Here is a 6,969-nt window from a genome sequence, read left to right as displayed (position 1 = left end):
ATAGACTTGCTAAATAAATGTGATTGGAAACTTTAAGATGACCCAAAATGAGACATATCCTTGTGTAAGCCCATCCTCTTGTGACATGCTTCTACTCAAGAGAATATGGTAAAGGTGATGAGATATCGTAGTGATTATGCTTTCTTATATGGTAAAAATGAGAGATTTTGTTGATGTAATTAAGGTCCCCAATTCATTGCCATTCAGTTAATACAAAGGGAAACTATTCTGGGTATGACTAACCAAATTATACTCTGTCTTTAAAACAAGCAAACAAACAAAAAACTAGGTCTTCCCTGAAGGCAGAGACTCAAAGCAGCAGAAACTCTTTCTTTCCACAGCTGGCCTCCAAGAAGCAAGCTATTGTGAACTATACAACCAAACAAAATAAATTCACTCACCAGGCTGGAGAAATGGATCCTTCTCTAGTCTGGCTTCCAGATAAGAACACAGACCAGCTGATACCTTGATTTCAACCATTGCAGACTCTGAGCAGAGAACTCAGATGTTGATCAGAAATGCCCTGGTGTTGGACTTACAGGAAATGATCGAATAAAACATGGATATTGATTTAAGATCCTAAACATGTGGTAATTTATTACACAGCATAAAAAATTGATACACTCATTGACAATTAAAGCTCAGGGAAAAGTAAGTTTGTTTTTGGTATATGTATGTCGCAAATATTACATGGGGCAAAAATATTTGTTTCTTACCTGAAATTTGAATTTAGTATATAGCTTGAATTATATTATTTATTTATTTGTTTGCTTATTTATTATTTTTAAATCTGCCAACCCTACTTGGGAAATTCTGTTCACATTTATCACTTCTTCAACTCTACAGTTAATTCACTAGTACTTTCCATATGAAGTTTATTTTGAGAAGAGTCATAAAATCTCAACAAACTATTCTAAGGGAAAAAAATGGAGGCCTCAAATTAAGGAATTTTAGATTCGTATAGTGTAAAGGGCCTGTTTTGTCTTACCATTTTTATCCTAGTCATATCTACACATGCCAATAATTCAAAACAGGTTGTCACTTTTAAACACACACATACACATAAACACACAGTCATTAAAACACATCCTTAAAACCACATGCTATGCAATAGCTTAGTTCTCTCTAAAGAATACTTTATAAAATTTCCTTTGAAATCAAAACCAGAACAATTAAAATATTTTTAAAAGTCTATCTTCCTTTAATTTCCAAATTTCTCTTAATGTCACAGGAATCCAAGTAAACTAGTAAAATAATCAATACCAGACTTTTGGATTACAATTGCATTTTCTTTAAACATGATACCTGCCATTAAGTTCTCAACACATCCTGAGAATTTCTCTATAATGAGGTTATCGTTTTAGACTTTAGATGGCCTTTAAATGAAAAAGTGTTTTAAATAAAAAGAGTCCATGTTTTGATATCAGTGAAATTCTGTTTAATCCTATGTTTTTACAGTTGTTCTAAATACAGCTCACTTTTTTTTTTTTTTTTTTTTTTTTGAGATGGAGTCTCACTCTGTCGCCCAGGCTGGAGTGCAGTGGCCAGATCTCAGCTCACTGCAAGCTCCGCCTCCCGGGTTTACGCCATTCTCCTGCCTCAGCCTCCCGAGTAGCTGGGACTACAGGCGCCACCACCTCGCCCGGCTAGTTTTTGTATTTTTTAGTAGAGACGAGGTTTCACCGTGTTTGCCAGGATGGTCTCGAATTCCTGACCTCGTGATCCGCCCCTCTCGGCCTCCCAAAGTGCTGGGATTACAGGCTTGAGCCACCGCGCCCGGCCACAGCTCACTTTTTATACACTCACTTCAGAAGTTTATGTAATATATCTGACAGAACAATGATTATTAGAGAGAGAAAAGCAGAAAACTGACAAAGGCATGGTGATCATGAGAAATGTGTATAGGCTTATACTCTGTCAAAGCTTTCACCTATCTATCATCTCTTTTTACCTTACCCAGATGCTATGAGGCAAGTAAGGAAGGTAGCATTAACTTCATTTTGCAGAAGAAGAAAATGAAATAGCAAGGTTACGTAACTTTTGATTTGGCACTTGAACGCACAGCTTCATGTAAAGTATTTTTTTCCAATTTATTTTGTCTCAATTACCTTCGCTTAGAGCATCTCAATGAAGGAAAAGCTACCTTTTATTTGTAAACTCTTCTTTGTGTGAAGTTACTCGAGAAGAAAAAAGTAAAAAACAAAATTTACAGACACAAATATTGATTCATAATATTCCGCTGATGAACTGGAATTCATAGATAGAGGGCAAAGAGCTAGTTCAAACAGAAAATGGCTTATATCCTGTACTTCACCAGGGAAGTCATTCTGATCTCGGTTTGTTTTGTTCATTCCTCCATAATTGTAGCATGACCACGAGATCTCAGATATCCAGCTGTCACAGAGGAAGTGGGAATTTTCAATGTGAATGTCAAGTCATCTTTTCAATGTGAACGTTTGCTACTGCCAAATAAGAAACACCATTTTGCTTTCAGGTATGTGAGAGTAAATCATTATACATAATCCCAAATCTCCATATTTTAAAAAATGATAATGATAAAGTTATTTTATCCTGTAGAGAGACCGTTTAGAGTTAAGATCAGTCTAGAGTTCACGTTGCTTTAGAGGATTAGATCACTTCTTCTTTCTTCTTCTTTTTCAAAGGTCTATTGAAAAGCTCTCAGTCTATCTGGGTAGCTCACTCTTTGATGTGTAAATTGTTCTTCTGTTACTGAGACTGCAAAGAGGTTAGTTTTACCAAATGTAACCTTTCTCTCCATACACAGTAATGAATGCACATGGACTCTCACTTAAATGTCATTGTCACCCGGATGTTCACATGAGATAGGCAAAAGTAGTTCAGGGCAAGGGAAACCACTTCAGCCAATAAATAACTGTGATGTGTAATGTCATTTTACCCTTTGAAAGAAAGAGGTTTTTTTTTACATGTTGGGGATTTTGTTTATTTATTTATTTTTGTATTGTATCCCCTAGTCGTATACATTTGAAAAATGACTGTACATATTACAAATGTCGCAAAATTAATTTTAAATGGAAAACAATAACATTTCTGCCTAAATCATCATTGTGATTAATTTAAACACAGTCAATGTATCATTTGAATTCTAGGTAGTTCCATATACTGTTTCGCAGATGTGTCTTAATTTTGTGTCTGTTCAGAAATAACTAGAAAAATATTTAAAAGCTTTTACATGGCTAAATATAAACATATTTTATTATAGGATTTTCATTCCAACATTCGGTTTTTAAAATGTCACAAACAATCATTAGTTTCCTGAGAGATAACCTAATTTGGGCGGTGTGAAATTCACTGGTTTTAGGTTCACATGAATTTCAATGACTTTTTTATTATTCATCTCAATTGAGTTTTAAGTTGTATTTCCTTTAGTTCTTAGCCTTCAAACTTTAAATATGATTCAATTACCTCAAATTCTGGCAAGGACTCATAATATTACATTCCCATAGGAGAACAACCATGTTTAAGTATGGTTGATATATTTTTTGTATGAAAGTAAAGCAGTATAGAATGAAATTTCATTATTAATATCATTGGCAGAATAAATTATTTCCAAAGGTCAAATTATTCCATTTTATATGTAGAATCTAAATTTTGCATTATAATCATCTATTTTGCCAGTGTAGAAGTCAGAGTCATTTTCTGATGACAGCTATAAATATTTATCCTTTTTATCTTCCATATTGTGAAGATTTCTTAAACTAAAATAGATTAACTCATATCTATCTGACCTTATTACAGATATGTTAAGGAAAGCATACATGAAATTTAAATCTGGCATAATTCAGAACAATTACTATCTAGAAAATGAGCAAGTTTTCTAAATCTTCTGAGGAACACTTTCTGATTTTCTTTATTATAGTTTTTTAAATTTTATTTTATATTTTAAAGAAAAGAAAAATATAATGCCTATTATGAGCCAGCCACTTTGGAAATATTAACACATTTAATCCAAATAACAACTCTATGAGTACTAACTAATTTTGTAATTGAAGAAACTGCATCACATCAAGATTGGATAACTTGCCTCAAGAGGTACATATACGACTTTAAGAGAGCGTTAATGGAATATTAATGAGGAAGAGAAATTACAGAATTTTATTCTCTAGACTTCTCTACACCAGTGTTTCAAAGATTTAGATCTATATCTAATACTAAAAAGAGGCTTGAACATGCACTTATGTACACATACACAAACACACCCTACAACTTTGATTTCATCATTTTTTTGAAAAGCACTATTTACAATGTGTCCCTTTTATTTGACCAAGTCCTTATTTCTTTCACATCACTCTAAGTAATGTTTAATGAGACACTGATATTCACTTCACCTGGCTAGGTCAATGCCACTTGACTCCATATGCCTCCCCAGACCAAACAATAATGTTGGCCCACAAACTGCCATCCAGTTTATAAATTAGAGCTCAAGGGTCAGGCTGCATCTAGGCATATAGATAGCAAACTTACACTAGGGAGGATTAAGAATCTTTTCTTCCTGCCTCTGAAATATCCTTGCTTACACTCTTGTAGGAAGAATTCAACTGATATCATTCTAAATATTATCTCAGGAAATTCTTAACAGCTGTACCCCTTGGATTTTCAATTTGTCCAAATAAATGGAATCAAAAGATGGCTTGTTGAAGTTTAATTTGCTCTTGAATCATCAGAGGAGGTCATTTAAGCATAAAAATCTTTTTCCTAGAACATATCTACAAAATGCAGTCCCACACCACTGGGGATGTGAAGGCTTCTCCATGAGCAATTGGCTCCTTAAGCACAAGAGGGAGTGTCTTGGCCTGAATTCTAAAGTTGAGCTGCCTTTCTTCATCATATTTGGAGGAGGTGCCAAAAACTCTTCATTTATGCTACGTATATTCTGTCTCTATGTATGAAATATTGTACACCAACCAAGAATAAATAAAGCTTTAATATTTCTTTCCTATAATGGACAGGAGTTTGCTTTAGAACTTTCTATTGTGTAATATTCATATATAAGATATGATTTCACAGGAATGGCAGAATTTATAGTAAAACCATCACAGCCACCAGAACAGCAATAATGCAGATTTGTGTTTCTGTAATTCACTACTTTGAATGTGGGCAGCATACTGCATTTTATCAGTGATGACACTCCTTAGCAACCATTTATGTAATGAGACCATCTGCCAATACTTTACCAAACCTTCACTACTCTTCTAAGTGTTAAAAAAATAAAAAAGTACTTAAAATTCTTTTTTTTCCTTTGCTGTGCACAGCTTGTTCCTTTAAAGCTAGGGAATTTCAGAGGTTTGACCTATTTCAGAATATTCTTCTCTAGCCTAAGCTCTTTGACTACATCCCTCTTTAGATTCACATTAAACTAATTCTGGATAGAGTTTAGCGATCTTTGACATCAATATAATAATCTTTGATGCAAAGAAATATATAATTCTATTCACTAAATTACAACCAATTACATTTAGACCTTTGACCCAGTTAATGACTTTGAGATCAAGCAAAACAATTGGAGGAACAGAATACTTCCTTGATCATTGCCTGCAATTTTCTATGAATTGAAATTTTTACAGTGAGCTAATTGGTGGTGCACTGACTTCCTCCCAGAATTGAGAAACAAAGATACATTAAAATAGTTTACAAAATTTTATCATTAAAAGTACAAGATTATAAAATGATAGAGGACATAAGTTACATAATATGCATTTTATGTAAAGATAGTATAATCACACACTTTATTAGAAACTGTAAGTGAATTTACTTTTCAGTTTTCATATTAGTTAGGATTCAAACTTCTTTTATGTCTTAATTTATGTCTTATAACTGGGCTAGAAACTTAAATACAGTCATACACAGCAAAATGACATTTATGTAAAATACAGACTGCATATACTCATAAGATTATGATGGAACTGGAAAATTCCTATCACCTAGTTATTTGTGTTATAGTTGCTTACTATATTCAGTACAATAACATACTGTACAAGTTTGTAGCCTATAAGCAATAGGTTTTACCACACAATCTAGGTGTATAGTGGGCTATATCATCTAAATATAATAAGCAATAGGTTATAGCACACAAATCTAGGTGTGTAGTAGGCTATCCCATTTCAGTTGGTGTAAATACACTCTATAATGCTTGCACAATGATGGAATAACCTAACAGTGCATGTACTCTCATCATTAAGCAATGCATGACTGTATGTTTTGTAGTTTATTTTTCCTGCTATAAGAAAATATCACATACTGTATAATTTCTAAATAAGAAAAAGTTATTTCTTACAGTTGTGGAGGCTAGGAAGTCAAAGATCAAGGTACAGACATTGGTGAGGGCTACTCTCAACTTCCAATATGGAGCCTTGTTGCTGTGTCTTTGTGTGGCAGAAGGTGGAAGAACAAGATAGTACTCTCTTTTACCTCCAGCCCTTTTATTAAAGTACTAATCCTATTCATGAGGGCATAGCCATCAAGACATAATCACCTCTTATTGGCCTTATCGCTTAATATTGTTGTACTGGGAATTAGGTTTCAACATGAATTTTGGAGAGGATGTCATTATTCTACTATAGCATTCTGTCTTATAGAAATCATACCTTCTTCAAAGTTGCCATTATTTTAGAATACATTTGCCATGTTTTCTGTAAAGAATATTAAGATTTGTAGCCGGGCGCGGTGGCTCACGCCTGTAATCCCAGCACTTTGGGAGGCCGAGGCGGGCGGATCACGAGGTCAGGAGATCGAGACCATCCTGGCTAACACGGTGAAACCCCGTCTCTACTAAAAATACAAAAAAATTAGCCGGGCGTGGTGGCGGGCTCCTGTAGTCCCAGCTATTCGGGAAGCTGAGGCAGGAGAATGGCGTGAACCCGGGAGGTGGAGCTTGTAGTGAGCCGAGATTGTGCCACTGCACTCCAGCCTGGGCAACAGAGCAAGACTCCG

The 6,969-nt window shown here is 34.5% G+C and overlaps 1 long non-coding RNA gene across 1 annotated transcript in view; it reads left to right on the top strand.

Annotated features, from left to right (window-relative positions):
* The first annotated feature begins 2,365 nt into the window (after nucleotides 1–2,365).
* Nucleotides 2,366–6,969, top strand: part of LOC108527857 (uncharacterized) — a 14,060-nt gene continuing 9,456 nt past the window's right edge. The window contains exon 1 of the long non-coding RNA XR_001884959.1: nucleotides 2,366–2,494. This is a non-coding gene — a long non-coding RNA (uncharacterized LOC108527857). The remainder of the gene's footprint in view (nucleotides 2,495–6,969) is intronic.

Source organism: Rhinopithecus bieti, unplaced genomic scaffold, assembly GCF_001698545.2.
Source record: "Rhinopithecus bieti isolate Rb0 unplaced genomic scaffold, ASM169854v2 scaffold_4820, whole genome shotgun sequence".
Taxonomy (NCBI): domain Eukaryota; kingdom Metazoa; phylum Chordata; class Mammalia; order Primates; family Cercopithecidae; genus Rhinopithecus; species Rhinopithecus bieti.
Note: the sequence above shows the minus strand (reverse complement) of the source record. Positions and strands in the feature narration are given on the sequence as shown.